General features: G+C 30.9%; 1 long non-coding RNA gene across 1 annotated transcript; it reads right to left on the reverse strand.

Moving 5' to 3' along the window:
- Nucleotides 1–2,848: 2,848 nt before the first annotated feature.
- On the reverse strand, nt 2,849–10,824 carry LOC114384652. The gene is made up of 6 exons (XR_003660748.1): nt 10,362–10,824; nt 7,258–10,082; nt 7,000–7,055; nt 5,992–6,070; nt 3,553–3,707; nt 2,849–3,061 (listed from the first exon to the last, which is right to left on the reverse strand). It is a non-coding gene; the product is annotated as an uncharacterized LOC114384652 (long non-coding RNA).
- Nucleotides 10,825–20,003: the final 9,179 nt, after the last annotated feature.

Below are 20,003 nucleotides of genomic sequence, written 5' to 3' on the forward strand. Positions count from 1 at the left end.
GTGGAGAAGTAGGAGAGAAAGGGAAAGAAATTTTCAAAATTTGGTATGGGACCTCTTACTCTCTACTTTAATTTAAATATTTTTTTAATTCTCTTTCTTTATTTTTTCTTGTCTCCAACCAAACCGTCCATTAGTGACGCTGCACCCCTTCCCTTCCATCTCAACATCTCTCCCTCCTTTTGATTCTATTCCATTTTCTCCGGCGATGTTCAACCCCCTTTGTTGCCCGTGTCGCATCCCTCCTCCTTTGGATTTTTTTCGAAGAAGTACGGATGTCCTTTAAACTTATTTTCCAAATGTATTAAATACATTCTAGAAATAAATTAAATCTTTGGAAAGCATTGAATACATTCCTGAAATACTTTTTGACAATTAATTTTCCAAATGTATTAAATTATTACAAAAATTATTTTTCCAAATATCTACAAATTTCTCACAATACCTTTCAAAAAAATAGTTTTTAGAATAAATTAATTTCTCTTAGTTTTGGAAATTAATTTATGAGAAATTAAAAATTTCTGAAAATTGTCTTTTAAAAACAGAAAAACTAGTTCCCAAAAACATATTTTGGCCCATAACCATTTTCTACATGTTGGAAGCAAACCTCAATATTTTGAAGGACCAAAATTGGGAAGAAAACAAAGTAGGTTTTGAGGGTAAATTGGACCTAGGGGTGTTTACTGGTCGGGTTGAGTAAATTTGTTACCCATGCAATCAAAATTTTATGGGTTCGGTCAGGTTAGATTTGTGTAATTTTATTGACAAATCTAAACCAAACCAACTCAATTATAAACAGATTTGGTCATGTTGGGTTAATTGGGTCAGGATATTTTTAAATTTTTTTTATTTTGTAAAAATTATTTTTTTAAATAATAATTTATTTTTGCTTAAAGCTTTGTAAATTTATAATGATTAAATTTCCTTCAAAGAAACCAAATTTTGGAAATATATTTGATTAATAGAATAGATTATTTCAATGTCAATACAATATTCTTATTTTAGATAAATAAAATATTGTATTAGCATGAGAAAATATAAACAAAATCAAGACATAAATAAAAACGTCTAAAAAAAGAAAAGAAAACCATGGATGATTTAAGTTAATAAATTGTATTAACAAAAAATTATAGTGTTTTGTATTTAATAATTTAATTTATATATATAATATATTTAACTAGATGTCACGAGTCGGTATGGATCGGGTCACGGGTCCAAAAAATATAACTTGTTACCTAACTCATACGGTAAAAGAGTTTGAACGGATCGGGTCGAGATTGACTGAACTCTCAAAAACTTTGATCTGAACTCATGAAGTTGGTTTGAATCGATTTAGTTTTTCGAGTTACTCACTCATACTTGTGAAATCCTGCAAAAAAAAATAAAATTCAATGTTTATAAACCCTCAATTATTTCTAAATCACTACAAAAAAAAAACATGATTTAGCGACCGAAGCATTCACTAAATTGTTAAATTCAGTCACTAAAACTGTTAGCCACCGACACACCAACTAGTTATGCGTGTCACAAACACCCTAGTCACTAAGCCCTTAGCGACTGAATTTTAATTCCATCACTATTTAGCAACCGAATGTTCGGTCGCAAGTAAAAAAATTGGATTGTTGCGTATTTGGTTGCTCTTTTGATTGGGACCAAATCAGCAACCCATACATTCATATGCTAATTCAATCGCTATTAAATAAATAAATTTTCAATATAAAAAAATAAAATACAGTTCAGTCTCTAAGTCAATTTCCATTGAAAAATTATTTTTTTTAAAAAAAAATTAAAATAAAACTAGTCGGTTGCTAATTTGGTCTCAAATTTTATAATATAAAATGAATTAAAGATAAAGTCGATCACTATTTAATAATTAATTTTTAAATATAAAATAAATTAAAAAATAAATCCAATCTCTCATATGTTCGCTAATTAATATTTAGTTTTTAAATATAAAATAAATTTAAAATACAATTCATTTGGTATTTAGTAATGAATTTCAAAATAAAATAAATCGGTCGTAGATTTGATCACTAATAAAAAATATGGTGTAATTTTTTTTCCTTTATTACATTTTAACCTGCTTAATAATTATTGACTGTATAATCAAACTTATGAATAAAAGTGGACATTCATGATGTGTAAATATATCTAATAACAAAGTTCTAATTTAAAGATCGGTAAAGTACAATTTCATAGTTTTTGAAAGTTCAATAAAATGCAATGTCAAAGTTTAATAAAGTTCAACAATCCCATTCATTTGAAGGAAGTAGGGTAGAAAGGATGAATCCAAAGCATACACTGCCTCACACGAGATGGATAAGGGCATGTAGGTGGAGATTCAAACAACAAACTGAAATAAAATAGGAGGCATGTCCTAAGATGAAAAGGAACAATCTACAAAAAATGAAAATTTTCATGCATAAGATGCTTATCAAATATATTCCAGAGTTTGGAAGAGAATCATGATGAACCTATCATATCTAATCTAAATAAAAACTTCAACATATGGAAAGCAGACAACTAAATCTCAAGATGTATAACAAGACATAAGAGGATGGAGATACCCCTAGTTTTTCCCAAATGCTTTGGTTGAATTTAAACCACAACATTCCAATCTTGTCCTATCATATTCAAAACGGGAACAACTGAGAAAATAACAATAGCAAAATTTGTTTATCAACATAAAGGAAAGGCTAAAAATACAAGTTAACCAATTTTTGAGTCATTCTTCCCCACAAGAATCTTGCATTTGCTTAATTTTCTAGTGATGAAGTATTGCTCAATCCTAAGAGAACCATCTCGTAACTCTTTCCAATCAATCAATCGATGCTCAACATCATATGAAATTTCTTGAATTGATAAGTATGCTTGGCAATATATAAAATATTGTAACACTATTAGCCATATAATATATTTCTTACAAATTTTAGCTATATATTAGAAGAATCAATGGCTTCAACAACTACCTAATGTATGTGGTCTAATAACCTTTCACGTACAACTTCTAATAGCTTACTCATCTCATGGTAAATGGATCTTCTTCCCAGGGTTGTCAAATTGCCTATGCATAAGAAACAATTAAAAAGCCTGAATTAAATCAAGGACTTTCTAATCAAAGATGTCTGCAAGAAATATAAAAGAATATAATTGTAAAAGAAAATAAATGAAAATATGCATGGTAAAAAAAAACAAAGCAATCATGATTGTAAAATTAATAACTAAGTTTTATCCCACCAGGTGGGGTAGTGACAATCTTATCCTATGCCCCAAAAAACACATTGTTGATTCCTTAGAGGAACCATTAAATAATTTTTTTACTCCTAGTAGACACTAGAAGTAGAAAGATCCATGCTTGCTCCTTCATGCACTGTTAGATCTTTTACTCCTGCCTTATTCAGTCATGATATCATGAAATGCCTAAATAATAATAAGTAAAAGAAAAATAGAAGGTATTAGAAGCTAGCTTAAGAACTAGAGTGAATCCACACAAAAGTTACAATCATACTGCAGACCATTATTGTCTACCCTGGTCTTTCTAAAAGAGAACCTTACCTTCCATATCCAGAGAGATCTTTGAATTCTTTAGCAACCTTCCATAAGTCTTTCTTTTTCTCTAATAAATCAATCTTGTGCATGCACAAAATTCGCCTCTAATTTGGAATCGATCGAGCTCCCATTTGTTTAATTGCATCACTCTTGAATCCGACCTGTATTAATAAAAAAAATATGGTGATAACAAATTGCATTTGAGGTGTTTGTTTAAGAAAACAATCTATGGAGGCCTACAGGGTTCAAGTTTTCCAGATAACCAAAAGAGCAATATATCCCTTATGGAAAAAGAACTCCTACACTTGACATTATCATTGATATTTGTATTTTTTTTGTGTGAATGGCAAGGGAAAAACAACAAGAAGCACTAAAAAACATGAGGAAAAATAGTAGAAGCTACATCCCCCGTTACAACATCAACAATAAAATAGGAAATAACATAAAAAACTTTCAATTGACTATCAAGAGATATACCAAAATTATCTAGTTTATCCACCACTTGATTCCCTTTATGCAACGTATGCAACCTAATGATATTTGAATTACTAAGAGCAATGTATAAATTTTGGCTATTGCTATATCCACTTCCCTTTCTAGCTAAGTATACTCCCTTTCCTTTTCCTAAAATTAAATTACTTAAATAACCTTTCTCCTTCAAATCTCTATCTCTCCCTCACATACTTCCTTTTTTCAAATTGAAGGACCAAGATCAATTATATATTTTCTCCATTTTAATTGTTTCACTACTATACAATTTCATTTATATGATATTTTTAATGGTCCTAGTGTTCTTCTTGAATTTTTTTAGGTGTTTGTTTAAACATTTTGGAAAATAGTTCTAGAACAAATTTTATTGTTTAACATTTTAGAAAGTACTTTCCATTACACAAAACACCATTTCAAAAAGTACTTTATGAAATGGTAAAAATAAAATTGTGTTTTGAAAAATACTTTCTAGATTGTTAAAATTAAAACATTGTTTCGGAAAAACACATGCTGGAATAATGATTTTGTAAATATGTTATGAGTATAAATGGTATATATATGGTAATATAAGGGAGTGTACTTGGTATAAAACCGATGTGGTTATAGAAAAAAGCCAAAATTTTTTGTTTTATTTAATCATTTTTCGTAAACTCTTCAGCCTTGAATCAAATTGCACTACTAGAAAAGAAGCTTTCAACAATGATTTTTTGACACATTGAAAGATGATTTTGAATTGTCTTTGAAGACAATGTCGTGGAAAGTCTTAACTTTTCACGACGGTTCTTAAAAAACTATTTTAGAAAAACTATCATTCTAAGATGATTTTTAGGCAGATAACAGTCTTAGAATAGTAACATTCTAAGACGATTTTCAATGAAAATCATCTTAGAATATCTTTTTAAAAAAATAAAAAATTGAGAATCCTAAGACAGTTTTCTCAAAAATCGTCTTAGAATGTTTACAATCTAAGATGGTTCTTCAGAAAACCGTCTCATAATGTCTTTTTTTTTTAAAAAAAAATAAAATAAATTGAGGATTCTAAGATGGTTTTTTAAAGAGCCGTTTTAAAATATTTTTTTTAAGTTTAAAAAATTTTAAAATAAATTGAGAATTCTAAGACATTTTTTCAAAAATTGTCTTAGAATGTAGATATTCTAAAACGGTTTAGCAAAGAACTCTCTTAGAATATTTTTTTTAAAAAAAATTAAAATAAATTAAGGATTCTAAAACGGTCTTTTAGAGAAACCATCTTAGAATGTATTTTTTTTTAAAAAAAAGTTGATGATTTTAAGACAGTTTTTTAGAGAATCGTTTTAGAATTTTTTTTAAAAAAAAATTAAAAAAATTTAAAATAATGAATTTGAGTATAATAAATTTTGGAGAATAAACACATTTTTTATTCCGAAAAAATTTATAAATTTTTGGTTACAATGATTAAAATCATCATCAAGCAAAGAAAAAATATCACAATCATGCTGTAAGTATTGCCCTCATGTAATATATAGTGAATTAGAGATTAATATGGAAAATGAATGTAGAATAAAAATAGGTAGAAACAACTTTTTCCTTCAATTGAAAATTATTTCTCATTTAAACCAATGTACATATCTTAAATAATTTTGGAGAAAAAAACAATAATGAATGTAGAAACTTCAGCAACAAGGTCACCAGACAAAATCTAAAAGACAATAATGACAAGGTCCAAAATAATACCTTATTAGAGGCTTCCAAATTATCAGAGGGAGTAAACTTAAACTTGGTAAAAAGAAACAATAACACAAGTTTAGGATTGGCATTACTACATTAGGATTTAAACATAGTACCCCATCAATAAAAGTGTTGGTTTAACGGGTACATATGCCAGATAGGATGAGGAATAACAAAGATCATGATTCATGATTGATAGACTTAATTAATTGTATTCAACTCAAAATTTGTTAATTACTTCACACTTACCAACATGTTATAGCTGTGAAGACTTAGTCCACATCTTTAATTTCAGTTTCAACATCAATTGCTTTACCTTAATCTTTTTCTGCCAAGACAAAAACAATGACACCCAACATCATCAACAAAGATTAAGGATAATAAAGAGAGGGGATATAAGGGAGATAGTTAATAGCATTTAAACACAATGCACTGTTAAAGGAAACACGCCTTGTGAAGATTAGCATTTCTAGAACGGGTGAAATTATAGAATGCTTGTCAAATGTTGTAGATTGGTTTGAAAACTTCATAGAGTCTTTTACAAACTCATTGCCAACAACTGATATCAAAATAAACTTCAACAGTGAGAAATGTCCACATTGTGATTTTCATAAAGACAATGAATGATATAAAGCATTCTAATTTATCACTTTTAGAACACCACATGAAAATAAACCAAGTATCGTAAAAATAGGTAATGGGCATCTCTATGAATCAAAAGGATTATCTCATAAAAGCCATTAGAACATTAAAAGATAATGAACTAAAATAACATATCAGTTTATAGTTAGAAACACTGACACTGGGTAATCATTCATCTTATTTTAGGATGGCAAATCTGTTGCAACCTATAAATTTTTCAATTTCATTTGACAAAAAGACAAGGCTAAAAAAACAAAAGTTACCACAAGATGTGGTTTGACATGTTTAAAGACAAAAGGAAAAATAAAGTGGAAAGAAATCCACAATTGTCAGTGTTAAGTAGCTAAATTGTACTTTGGAGGTCAGATCAAAACCAAGTGAAGTATCGGTACCCAATACAAATACAGAATACGACAAAGGAAGTTCCAAAAATGTTTTTAAGAAAAAAAAGTCACAACATATGTAGAATGGTCATTAACATTCTTGACTAAAAAAAATCTATGATAAAACTTGCTCTAGTTAATTTTATAATCAAAGCTAGAAATAGTTCAATGTAATACTGAGAACACGACGGGAAGAATTTAAAGACATGCAAGCAAAATAATCCATTCTTACCAGAAAAAGGTTGACCACAAAAAGGGCATAGTTGCAAATCATCATTCAGAGAGGATCTGAAATAGATAAATAGACATTATAAAGTAAAGGTGGTTAGTTTAATTACAAAAACAACAACAACAAAAAAGTCTTATCTCACTAGGTGAGATCGACTAATGGATCACAAGAAGTCATTCGGCAAAATTGTACGCAATATAAATCAATTTATAAAGTATCAGTTAAAAGAGCACGAAGTTTCAGAGTTAAAATTTGAAGAACCTTTATAGTGTCTTGCATATGTCTCGTCCTGCCCACAAGAGGAAAGCACCAAGACCTACTATTGGTATCAACACTGCAATGAGCTGCAAATGAAAAAGAAAAGGAGAAGAAAAATTAAATTAGTCAGTTGATCAATTTACATGTACTAATTTAGGAGAAACACGTTTTTTGGAAGACATTAATGGCCTCCAAGGAATGAAAGAACAATTCTTTGAAAAAATAATATATATTCAACAAGAAGAATTTACATCACACTATTTTTTTATAAAATACTAACAATAATGGTACTTTTTTTATACAGGTGAAATTAAAGAAATGAAATAAAAGCAGGCAACAAGAGATTATCCCCACATCACTGAATAGGTAGTCTGGACTTGCATTGAAGCATAAAGTCTATCTTAGTCAACCTAGACTTAGATATGGAAACCTTTTTAAGCATTTTGATGTCCAAAGTTATAATAACCAAGAAGACTAATCACTAATATAAGAACCTATTTAAACTTTTCACAGACTGAGAATTTAATTCTTTTTTTTTCTAGCTAAACACTTAACAAGGTTTGATCTGCTTGTGTAACACTTCTACTAGGGTAACTGGCAATTCTGACCACAAAAACACAAATAGTCTAAAAGCATAGAGTTTTTATTTAGTAAGTCGGTGCACCTAACAAGGTATTGGAAATTATCCTTCACCTGTTTTTAATTCAATTGTCTATCCATGTGTTAGTTATCCATGTTTAGCATGCAAGAATAAACAAAACAGATACTAACACATGGCCATAGAAGACTTGGGTCAAAAGCCAATGATCAAAGTGAGAATAGGCACCAAGTGAATTTAAGATTGAACATGTCCATATAATAGCAAAGCTGCAAAATAAATTGACCATATAATAAAAAAATTCTAAGGCACATAAAAAACACTAAAATCACATAAAAAGCACTAAAAAAATTTAAATATGAGATCAAAAATTACTTTAAATTTTTCAGTTGGACTTTAATCAATAAAAGTTAGATCAAAAGTTTAGACTTCTCAAATAGCGGTTAATATAAATGTTTTTAGAATGTATCAAGATGGGATCCAATGATATTGTGTACTTCACTAAAATGAATCAATACTGGTAAAGCAAGTATAACAAATATTCCAAGCACATGGCAACAACCTACTTACGTAACCTTAACTCACACCAATTAGCACTTGAGAAGTCCAAAAGCAAGTAGGAAAAAAAACCCAAGTAGAAATTACTATATAGTGATATCAAATGCTATGGATCTCACCAAATTGAGAAGGATTTTAGGGTTGGTCCTGCACATAAACGACCAAATTTAAAAACTCAATCCATTTCCCTTAATCATTTGGCATTTAGTTCACACTATTGACACTACTGCTAGGAATCTCAAGAACACGATCATTTTGGTCACTCTAGGTTATTAGAGAAAATCCAAACCAGGTGGTTCTCATAACACTAATATAAATAGTACTTCATGAGCTAAAGAAAGTTTTACACACATTGACATGCACACACAACATATTATTGGTAAAATAGAAAGAAATACCTTAAAACTCGAAGGTTATACACACATTGCAATTCTTTAGATTCCATTCAAACAACACTCTTGAGTCTCTTGACAATATTGCAGCTAGAATTATCCATATATGCCTCAAGTTCCATGTAAAATAGAAAGAAATACCTTAAAACTCAAAGGATCCTCTGAAATGGCAGTAACCATTGCCTCATCTCCTTTAAACACAAGTGCAAGACTTTTTGAACAATCCTTGTATAAGGTAAATGTGCTAGAACTAGAATTAAGAGAAAGCTATTAAATAGCCTTTATAATAAGCAAAAATAATCACTTTTGACTGAAATATTGAAATGCTCAAATTTAAATTAGCACTATATTAATCTTCTCTTTCATTTGATGATAATAATAATAATAAATAAAAACCTATCTCATTGATTTTTTATAACAGAAAACATGGGATAAAATAACACTTCTATTTTTTTAAAAAAGAAGTACAAACCGAAAAATCCAACTGCTTAAGAAGCACTGTTGCATAAGCTCTCACTTGTATTGATTCAAAATCTGAAAATAGCTTCCCCTAGTTAGAAAGAAAAATGTCAAATCATGTTAACAAGCTTCTGTTAAAAACAATTGAGCATCAACTATTATTCAACAAAATATTAGAGATGTATGTTAACAATGATCTATTAACTTCATAAAGTTTTATCCATGTTTGGAAGAATATAAATGTTGGACAGGGTAAGCCAATTCTATCCAATTTTACTATGAATTCAATAACAAAAAAAGATAGCATGTAGATATCCGCAAATAGCCTCATAACATGTAAGCTAATATTGTTGTTTTACAAGGGAGGTAGGATACAACAAAATAATAACTTAACAATTAAATAAGTTGTTATTTATCTACATGCCCAAAATAATTTCAAAAAAGGAATAGATAAAGAAATCCATAGTGTCCCCTTACTTGCATTTTGGCTCATGGTTCATGTCCAAAAAGTCAAACACAAGTATAAGAACTATACATGCAAGTTTTTTACTACAACAACTATTACTTCTACAGAAGCTTGCTTACAATCCCGAAATGAAGAATCTCCATATGCCTGATAAAGAGGGAGGGAAACAAGATATTTCATTTGAGCCCTTGATTAATACATTGTGTTTAAAAGTAATCATGGGATTGAATCCGAAAGCATATAAGCCAACCACAACCTTAAAAATTGGCATTGTTCCAATGTAAAACCTGATTGCATCTGCATAGGCCTCCAACTTGATGCACTTGCTTAGCCTATTGGGTAGGTCATATATGAACTACTTTCAACAAAGATAAAAAGCATGTTAGTCATATTCCACTTCCACAAAAGACTCATAAGTCATACCACTAAGTCATGTATGGAAACAAATATTTCAGTGATGCAAACCCGGAATAAAGAAACATGCATGATTGCTTTAATAATTAATACCTAAACTTTACAAAGAAGATTACAAGTCCGATGTAGTTTCTCAATATGCTCCCTTTTGTCAAATAGAGAAGTGTTGATAGTGAAAAAAAACTCAACACTAAAAAAGAAAATGAGCAAAAATCTATACCGAGAGGTGCATTGAACTCCTCTGAGCAGTTAAGAAGAAGGTCATTGCACTCCTTCTCGTGCTTCTTCATCTTCAAAAACAATGCGAGTTCCCCCTCATTCTCCTTCATCACGGAAGCCCTCAAACCCCAAATTGTTGCTCCCTCTGCTTTAAAGCAACGAGCATTTGCGATTCCTGAGCCTTGAAACTCTGATTCATCCCCAAAACCCAAACCACACGAACCCTAAATTCCTCAAAACCCCAAACCAAAAAACCTAACCAAGTTTGTTTCTTATTCACCTCACAGTAGAGCCAATAACCGAGTTTGTTTCCTAAACCCTTCGCAAGATTGGGGCTTAGGATTTCCACCATGAAGGGATTTGCAAAATGGTGATAGGGTTTGTGTTGGCTTGAAAGTGAGAATGTGAGGAGAGAGAGAGAGACATGCCTTTTCAAGTAGTGAGAATGCAAAATGGTTCTTGAACAAACCGACTTAGTAATGCATTTTCAAAGACGGTTTTCAGAAAATCATCTTTGAAAAACTACAATTATTTACAAAAATACCACCATTTTTTTAAGATGATTTTTATATAACTGACTTTGATTTGCTATTGTCAAAGATGTTGATTTTAGTAGTATTGATTGCATGCAATAAAAAAATGTTTTTCTTCGGTAGTCCACCATGTTTGCCCTATTTTTTTATCGGTTATTTATATAGGTTGTTTTGGAATGACACAAAGAAATGGAAAAAAAAAGACCCAAAAAAAGATGGTTTGGGTTCATCTGTGACTTATATAGGTGAGGTACCTAATAACAAAATTCCAAGGCCAAATTTTCAAGCTGCATTATTTTATTCTCAACAAAAGCTTTTTGACATGCATACAAACACAAAAGATAAGAGTTAACCGATAAAAAAAAACAAAAGATAAAAGTTTTGAATGAAGGAATAAATTGATCTTATCAATTAAGACTATATGTACATAGACTTAACTTATGCAGTATTTTTTTTCATAATAAAAAATTGGAAAATGCAAAAAAATAAGTATATGGTATGACAATCGTTGAGTAATTGTTGCGACCAACCCTCTTTTCTAACTTAACTTAAGCAATCCTTGTAGATTTCTTTCTCATGGTTTAGATATTTGGGGCAATAAAAATTGAGATGTAATAATTTGGTCTAAATAAAGCCAACCCCTCTCCCTCTTTCCCTTAAGCTTGGCCCTCAACTCAACTCGAAGATATATATTATAAGATCCGATCCAATCCTCAAGAGAAGCAAATTAGAAAGATTAAGTGGCTCTCATTGTCAAGCACCAAAACAGTTTTGATCAAACATAAATAGTACTGTAATAAAAAAACCCCAAATATCTAAAGCACCTCACATGCAAGGATTGAGAGTGGTACCAAACTTATGGTACCCATATATTTCTTCAACATAAATGTGACATCCAACTAACCCAAACCAATGCACTTAAATTAGTCACATTAATTCATTGACTTGAGACTTCAATCTCTTACATATATATCACCTTTTGCTCTTAAAATGAAAATATCATCTCATAACCAAAATACGCTACGTTGGTTTCGTGCCATTGGTAGGCCAAAGAGGAAGCACCAACCATCCATTTCAAACGGGCTTGTGCTTGAACTTGAACGTACCATCAAAATTAATTCTAGAGAAACACGATTTTGTTTGGTGCTGCAGATACGGTTCCAATTCTTCAACCTGATTGGACTTAAAATTAATAAATGCTAACTTATATAAATTCCCTCTCAAACGGCTGTGCCGGTCTTACCAACGTACATGTTTAATGTACCCCAGTTTCATTATTATACTCGCACTATATTTTGATGTAATTGGTTTTAAACTGTACTTGCCTGACATGACGTTATTATAAATTATATTTTACGATTATTAAACTCTCGAATAAAGTTAGTAATGAGTTTATTTATTTTATGTGACTTGATTCATGGATAACTTTTTTTTAGTAGATTCTAGATGGATTTTATGCAAATTTAATAAACTCGAGTTAACGAGTTAATACATTTTTTTATGCATTTAGGGTTTAACGTATCTTTATTGTTCGTGAATTGAAAAATTTTATTTCTAAGAACATCAAATCTTCAATGAATTTGATCTATCACTATTATCATCTCTAGAAGTTATTATCAAATAATGATACATTACTAAATTTGATTATTTAAGTATTATAGAATTTATAATTTACTATTTTATTTTATTATGTTGTTGAAATGTTTAATTGATATATTATTTATAAGTATTTTGTTATTATTTATATATGAAGTGAATTTTTAAGAATCTATAAGTTGAGTTATTGGAACTTCCACAAGTCTAAGCAGAATCTAGAGTAAGCATAATCTAGAGTTTGATAACCTTTTTATATATCATAATTAACCTATAATGATATTTATTTTTTAAATAAAAATAACATATAGCTTTTCTAAGGACACTCTTAGCGATAGCTGCTTCAAAGTACAGAGCGGCATTTTTTAATTTGAGTCATCGTACTAGTTAAAGATTGTCTTCATTACGTAATCCACGATTATAACAAAAAGATAAAACTTCTTTTTTTCTTAAAAAAAAAAAGAAAAAGAAGAAGAAGAAGAAGCATTTGTATATTGGTTTTGCAAGGACCACAAATATTGCTAAGTGGGGAGAAGGCAGGGGTACGCTTTAATTTTTTAATGCTCCTAATTTAACAAAATTGAATTTCCTACATCAAAGTGTGACGGTGACGCCAGGCAATTTGGCACTATCCTAGACTTTTCTTTCTTATACTGTAGTTACGTTTCCTTCATTGATTTAGTCCTCGGATTTCATTGAATGCTACTGAATTTCCTTAACTATGATCTGTTTTAAAAATTGAATAATTTGTTTGGTTGGATTTGCATTCCTACTTGATGTTGGATGGATATGCCTTTAGCTAAAACTTATTTTATATAATTTATACATTTCACTAGTATTCTTATTCTTTCCTTTTAATTTTAACTATATATCACCTTTACTCAATAACTAATCCCACAATTTGTGAATGACGTTTTTCCGGTAAAAAAGTACAATTTTAATTGAAAGTAATGTTTGGGGGACTAGAAAGATGGGGCTTTTGGTTTGCCATTGCCGCTATTGAACGCTTACCTGTTTAGTTAATGTGTGTCCACTTGGTTTTCGAAACCCCATTTTAAGGACCATTAATTAATGTCTAGGTACTAATTCAAACCTCAAAAATTTGTTACAGCATCAATGCGAGTACTACGTGTCAACTTGTTTCCTTCGTTACTAGGCAGGATTTGAGCGTCATTATTTTCAAGGGCTTGTTTGGTCTACAAGTTACCTAAATTGGTGTAGGTGTTGTTGGTATTTGGGGAGTGGTGATAAGCTATGTCCAAGCCATGTTTTAAGGCCTTAAATAAGGCGTAAGAACATGTACTACACTATACTTTAGTTAGAACTTAGAATAGGTTCAATTCCTCAAAAACATATCTTAATATTTTTTTTTTCTTTGCGTCAAAAAAATATTTTTTTTTCTTAATTTTTGAATAAAGCCAGTTTAAATAATTTTTTCAACAAGTATTAAAAACAAATTGATCAAAAAGTAAAATTAAAACTTAAAAGTTAAAATCAACTTATATACTCTTTTTTGTGTGAACATCAACTTATATATTACTTTTAACATTTTAAAACATTCTCTCATTATCGTTCCATTAAATGAAACGATTTAGGTTTTTCATATATTTAATGTATTAATTTAATTTTTTAATTTAATACTTTTGTAAAATAATTAAGGGAGTTAGGACTCTTAAGTAACAAGACCCTTCTTGAAATGAAAATGCCTGCATGAAGGGGGTAATTTCTAGTTAAGTAATACTGTGTTCTCGGATCCTCTACCTCTTGCTTGAACTTGCATACTTCAATGCAAATTACAACTCATGCTAATTAAGGAGCTTTCGTGATTGTTCAAATGTTGGCGTACACAACTAGTTGAAAAGCCAAATATGTTGGTTAACGAGTCTCAAACATTAAGTAATTAAAGCATGGTCGTGTTAGTTTGATGAGCTGTGGATGAAAATATAGTTCTAGCTATATTTATCACTTTTAGAAAATAAAGGTGTTGGGTTTTAATCCATACACCGACAAATATAGCAATCGATTCTTGTCTATTAGATGAAAGGAGGTGGAAGGAACCTAGTGATAATAATCAAATCGTATATTGCAGCATACCCCGCTGGTGGGTTAACGATAATTAGGGTAAAGGTGATGGTGGTCCCAAAATTCTCAAACAGCAAACCGAAAAGTTTTTCCTTGTAATTAAGTTCTAAGCATGTGACGTGATTCATCACTATCAAATGACTCCTTTATTCTTCTTTTAATATAATACTAATAATTTTGAAATTAAGAAAAGGGAATTAAGAAACACAACACGATGCTGCTTCTTCTACAGCTTTGGAAGGGTCCTCTTGGAGCTAGCTTCACCAAGATCTCCGAAAAAGAAAATCACATGGTAGTGCAATCCGTACGTACATGTTTGTCTGGACTTGATTTGAGAATAATAATGTAAAATCCTTACCCATCTTGTTGGGAGAAATTTAAATTGTCAGAAAATATAAAGAAATGAAGACCGAGTTTAATATCATATCATGGTATCAAGTTTTGTCAAGTTATTGCAACTGACAAATTTCAAAGAAGATGGATAAAGTAATTGGCACGATGAGCTTTAAGGATATCACAGAATTTCCATTTTTTTTAGATAAGCAGCGATTTTTTTTTATGAAAGGCATAATGACGATGATATATATATGATAATGATAAGATGATGATAGTGCAATGGGTTCACAAAGCTTCTCTTTCACGTCAGATATATATACCTCTTTTTTTTCCACCATATTATTTTGTAGTCACATTTATTCTTTCTGTTATTTAATTTATGTTTTTTCTGTCTCTTTTTCTTCTACCCATACTAGGGGTGAGTGAGGATCAATTTTGAGCCCAAAAAGTAACCGATCAATTAAAATTTGATAAAATTAAATTAGATGACTCTGATTTTATCAACACCTTTACATAATTATACTGCATCCAATGACATATTATAATCCAATATATTTTATTACTAAGCTACAAAAATGTGAATTGCTAAAACAATAATACTCTCCCGAAGCCATAGAAAAACCAATAGGAAAGCTCATGATGGTTAGATTATTTAAAAACAAGGTAATTAACCATAACTATATAATAACTAATATGCCAAAATGGTTATTATAAGCAAACCATAACTAGTTATAGAAACAATCGGTTATATATTTAACCAGCAAAACTAGTGAAGCTCACCCAATATGGAGAAAAGCATCTCAACCATATCAGGCATCCAATTTCAACCCAAGGGGACCACACCAAATATCAATAAATGGAAAAGAAAATGATCAACAAGATGGGGGACTATACCAAAACCAAGGCCAAATATCATCAAAATCTGGTTATATAGATTAGATCATTGTAGCATGGCTAAATTGATGCTAAGGGAGTTTACAAAGTATACCTAAGACTCTAGACTTTGGTCTTCAATCTTATTTTTGAACCTTGATTAATTACTTCTGTGCTTTCATTTCTTCCATTTTTAGCTTTGACTTAATTGTCTTGTTAATGGGTAGTGCTTCAAGTGTTGGGTTTGACATTATCAAAACTTTCTACCTATGCCTTCACATAAGTCTTCGGGTTGGGAGGTCATGGTTTACATTTGCATGTATGAATACTCCCCTCTTTTTTAATGATGACAAACCACCAATATTGGCCTTGACAAAAATTCTTCAGTGTATGCTTGATGAAAGACCCTTTCTACAAAGTCACTTGTTACATTTCTAAAAGTCCATGCTCCCTCTAAATTCAAGCTCCCCTTTACTTGTTCAACATATGCAACCCTTGTTACCTAAAACTCATAAACACTACTTCTCGGATATGATTTCTTGAACCATTTCATGTTAGTCTCTTTGTTAAGGTTGCAATATTTCCCCGCCTTTGTCATTATAAAAAACAAACATGTTATATTTATTCCCCTTTTGGAATCACGAGCCTAGAAGTCTCAAATGTATTTTCTGTTTTAGTCTTGGTTTATTCCTTGAATCCACGGTTAGTGGCAGAAATTTCTATCACTCCTTGTTGCCCGTGGGTGCGTCGTTCCTGGTTGGCTCTTCTTCCTTTCCCCTTTCTTGGGTTAACGACCCTTATTCATGCGGCTTCAAAGAATTTTCGTGCCCGCTTTGCAAAAGTCATCCCATTTGGGAGTTTCAATTTTGAATGTTCATGAAGGGAAAAAGGGATGTGGGGTCATATTGACAAGACCTCTTATGCTCCGGAGAACCTAGCTTTGTTGGCTACTTAGAAGACGAAAGATGCTCAGATTGTTTATTGGATTCTCAGATCTGTTGAGCCTCAAATGGTCAACAATTTGCGCTTTTCTACAACCAAGGAGATGTGAGATTATATGAAGTGTATTTATAATCAAGATAGTGTTGCCAAGCGCTTTCAGCTCAAGCTCAAAATTGGGAGTTATAAATTAATAGGGCAATTTATCCATTCGTGACTGTTATTCTGGCTTCCTAAACTTGTGTACTGAGCATTGTACCATCTTGCACGTTGATGTACTTATTGCTTCCCTCCTTACCATTCAAGCGATATCTATCAAATTAGTCAATAGGAGTTGCTTTTGATCAAATAACAAAGTTAATCTTTTCAAACAACATTTATAAAAAAATTAATTAAGCACACGACAATATAAATAAACAAGAGGCAATAGGAAAGGAAACAACCACACCAAGAAATTATATTAGTTGGCACCAACCTCTTCCAGAACCTACATGTATAGGTTTTCTCCACAAAGACCAATCACATAACTATATGATATTATTTCTTAATTTCCTGAAGCCTCCATTGAAAAATTAACATTCACCGACAAACAAAAATAAGTTGGTAAAGCGATCTTAGCTAACAATTTTTTACTAATTTTTCGTCCATTGAAAATTACCGATGGATATATCCATCGATAATTTTTCATAAGTAATTTCTTCTTTATTAAGGTAATTTTTTATAGCTAATTTAGAGTTCATGCAGAAATGGACTTTCTTCCTCTTTTCTAGAGCTTCTTAGATCACCTTTGGGTAGGTATGCTTCTTTCTTCTTCCTCATTTGTCCTCTATATTCCTATTTTCTCATCTTTGCAAGAGACCTAGAAAGGGGATTGATAGAAAATTTTAACTAGTATACCAAAATTTGATCTAAGATTACTTTGGGTTTTGTTTGATACCCTTCTAGTGGGAGTAAAAATGGAATTTGAGAAACAAGCTCTCTCTTGAAATCACAAAGTTTGCCTCCTAGCTTCTCTTTCAAGGAAAATCTCAAAACCTAGTGGATAAGGGAAACTTTCTCCTATACTCTATTGTGTTGTGATATTGAAATATTGATCAATCGGATGGTTATTAGGTTATTTTTCCATTTTCCCCTTTGAAACCTAAGTTAGGAAATTTAGGAATTTTCAAGATTAAGTTTGATTGAGGATGATTTTGGGTATATTAATCGGTTGGAAAGCATAAGGAATAATTGTAGATGCATTTATTGTGAGTTTGGATGCTTAGCTAGCCATTGGGAACTTGGATTTTGTAAAATTTGCAAAGTATAATTTTGTACTCGTTGGGTAAGCTAGCAAACCTGTTGGCTAAGCTAGCGACGTATGACCAGAGATGCCTCAAACTTGTTGGCTAAGCTAGCAATACTCAAGGCTAAGCTAGCGACATTTCAAAGATGCCTCAAACCAGCTAGCTAAGCTACCAACCCCTCAAGCTAAGCCATAGTATGTTGAAAACTTTTGTTTGTTTTATTGCCTTTCCTCCTTGTTTCCTTTGGACATTTATGATAGCTTGATGACTATGAGTAAGCTAAACTCCTATGTTGATGATTTCAGCAAATTATATGATTAGTTCTTTTAAAAAAGAAGAAGGACGAAAGTCTAAAGCTGTTTTATAAGGATATCATGTGGTTCACATTCAAATGAGGATTATTGCGATAGTGTAAGGCTTGAAAGAAAATAAAGAATGGAGCATAGTTTGAAAATGGTTTTATTAGATGTTTATGATATTGTTGAGGTGTTTATATGCACAAGCAATTATGATTGCTATTTGTGGAAGTTGGTGATGCATGTGTGGTGAACAAAATGTTATGTTTAAAATTATCCCTTTGCATGTCCAAAATGAGTAAACTCTATTCTCTTATTAGATTTTAAGAAAATGGCTACTTAGGGAGGGAGAGTTACATGCCATAACTATGATCCACTCAAGCGACCTGGAGGTCTTACTTAGTAGATATCCTCCCAAGTACCCATCCCTATGTTTTATTTAACTTTGATTGGCATGTCAGAGTAACAAAATTGATTTTTAAGATCAAACTTAGTGGACTCATTTAAGTGTGTGAGGGATGGGATGTATATTGTTGAGATGTATTTGGACCTTTAAGTCAGGCTATAGGAGATGACGGGTACAAAGTTGTCGTATCTAAGACTATAGGAGATTCCAAATATGTGTTGTCATTGAATATGGTGGGTGAACATAAATATTCTAAATGTTGCATATGCATAATTGGTGCATAGGTTTGCATAGTTGGTGTACAAGCATATGAGTAGACACGTAAGTTGAGGGTGTTCGATTGGCTCTCAATCTAGTGTTGAGGTTTTTGTGATGGCTAACAAGAATGTGATTATAAAATAGATGAATGGAAGAATTTGTATAGATGTAAGGTCTTGCAAACCTACAAAGTCATTACCTACACTTCATATGCAAAACACAATGCCTTCTAGTGAATATTGCTCTAGACCAAAAAGTGATACATTATAATTTTATGAGGACAAAAAATTTTGCAGGGATAAAATTCGAACTTTGCCAAATTCACAAGGACGAAAAATATATTTTAATATTATTATTATAATGTCATTTTTATACTAAAAATATATAGTTTAATCTATTTAATTTAACATTATCAAAATAAATTATGTTTTTCTTGATCCCAGGACAACATGTTTGGAAAACCATTTGTAGGTGGCAAGTGTAGGTTGCAAAATTAAAATAACAAAGGTGATACTTTTGTCCCAAAAGTAATTGTGGAGGCTATATATCCACAGAATTTCTAAACACGCATTAAGAGATGTAAGTATTTTAATGTTTCCCCCTCTTATTATTGAAATATACAATTCAATTCATTTAACTCAGTATTGCTAATGAATATTTTTTTGCAATATTTTTAATTAAAATATTTTTCATTTATTAAGGTATCCTTTGTTCACTCAATGCCCTAACGTTCAAGGACAAATTTAGGGGGGCAAGTAGGGGCCTTGGGGCAAGTAGGGGCCTTGCCCCCTCCCTCTCCCTCAAGATCCTTTCTATATGCTTTGAAAAAAATAAAAATAAAAATAAAAAATGGATAAAAATAGAGTATTAAGTTAATGTTTGCTTATTTTTTTCTCTAGTAACACTACTACATAATATGCATTCAACATGATTAAAAAAAATTGATGTTAAATTGTTGGTAGTGTCATTTTTATAAATAAATGAATCTTTGTAACATCGATTTTTAACGCAATCTTAACATTAATTTTCCAACAGAAACTT

Source organism: Glycine soja, chromosome 14 (assembly GCF_004193775.1).
Source record: "Glycine soja cultivar W05 chromosome 14, ASM419377v2, whole genome shotgun sequence".
NCBI classification, from domain to species: Eukaryota; Viridiplantae; Streptophyta; class Magnoliopsida; order Fabales; family Fabaceae; genus Glycine; species Glycine soja.